The sequence below is a fragment of the Arachis ipaensis genome, chromosome B08 (assembly GCF_000816755.2).
Source record: "Arachis ipaensis cultivar K30076 chromosome B08, Araip1.1, whole genome shotgun sequence".
Classification (NCBI taxonomy): Eukaryota; Viridiplantae; Streptophyta; class Magnoliopsida; order Fabales; family Fabaceae; genus Arachis; species Arachis ipaensis.
In genome coordinates, this window is record NC_029792.2 from 98,694,545 (window position 1) to 98,696,282 (window position 1,738).

Consider the following 1,738-nt stretch of genomic DNA (forward strand, 5'->3'; position numbering starts at 1 on the left):
TTTTAGTTTATAAAATTAACTAAAACTTTCAATTTTTTAAATTCAATCATATAAATTTTTTATTATTTTACAACTACTAAAACTTTAAATTTTAAATATAAAAATTATTCAATAATTATAAAATTAGATAAAAATTTTAATTTAATTCAAACTCAATTTATCAAAATTTAATTTAATTACATTTAATAAAATAATTTCTGAAATTAAAGTCCTGAATTAATAACATAAATTAAAACTGGCACATAATAAAATTTTCAAAAGTTTTTGAGTCTTATATTACTTGGCACCAAATGCCAGATTTTCTTTTTCATGTCCTTGGGTAGGGCTCTCATCTTGGAATTAGGCGCCAGCTTCTTGTTGCCCCTAAAAGTCTTCTCAGATTACTTCTATTCACCTAACTTTTTAAAAATTTATTTTGAATACACAATAATTCTAAAACAATTCTAAATATAAAAATTAGCTATGAAAATTTCAATTAAGACATAAAAATCTTAATTTAAACATAAAAAAAATTACTAAAAATAATAAGAAAATCATTAAAAATGTCAAGACATCAACATATATTATCAATGACCATAACTTGTGTGTTCAAAATCGATAATTTTAAAATGAGTCGTGATTAACTCTCATTAGTGAAGCACATCAAATACATCACATTGTTTTTTTGGTATCTAAAAAAAGCGTAACAGAGGAAACCACAACAAGAAACACAACAAAACTAAGAGGTTAAATAATATCATTAAGGAGACTGGATTACAAATCAAATCTAGGCTCCAAACATTTCACATATTGATTCTTACTCAAAGCACCCTTCTTTATCAGCTTATCAGCAACACCATTTGACTCTCCTCTGATGATGCTAAACTGAACATTCTAAGTGAGACATATTATATCCTAAATTTTGTTGGCAATATTGGCAAAGGCGGGCCAATTTTGCACAATAGAAAAAAATATCCAGAAAATTAGTCTCACGAATAATAAATTTGAAACCACGCTCCCAAACAAGAACTAATACTCTAGAGTAGGAATGTGTGATAGAGATAGAGTACCCTTTAATCCAAACCCCATTAGAGTGTAACAAGATTTTGATTAAAAAAGACGCTTGCATCACATTTAACTTTGATACTATCAGTTGAAGGTAGTAATGGCAGAATTTCATGGAGACAATAGGGGCATGTCCCCAAGTATTTTATAAAATTAAAATTATGATAATTTATTTTGTTTGGTACAAATTGTTGAATTGATTTTTCTTTTGTTACAAGTTTTTCACAAACTCTTGATCTGAATTCAAAACTTACTATAAGCACATTTTTCTCTTTTTATATATGTGTACGTTTGGGCGTCATTATTTTGTAAAAAAAAATTTTTTTTTAATGAAAAAAGATCTTTTTTTATTTTTTAACGTGTTTGACAAATTTCTAGTAGTAAAATAAAAGCACTAGTAAAATAAAAAAAAAGATCTTTTTTGAGAAGCTGTAATTTACATCTTTTTTTAAAAGATCTTTTTTCCTTAAAAAAAAAAGATATTTTTTATGTAATAAATAAACAAAAAGTACTTTTATATTGTTATACCTAAACATAATTGATAGATAAAAAGACTTTTTTATATGAGATATCCAAACATAAAATTACTTTTACTTCTCTATAAGATCTTTTAAAAAAAGATAATTCAAAAAAGATATTTTCTTAAAAGCTTACCCAAACAAACCCTATATATATATATTCTTTTTTCTTTTAA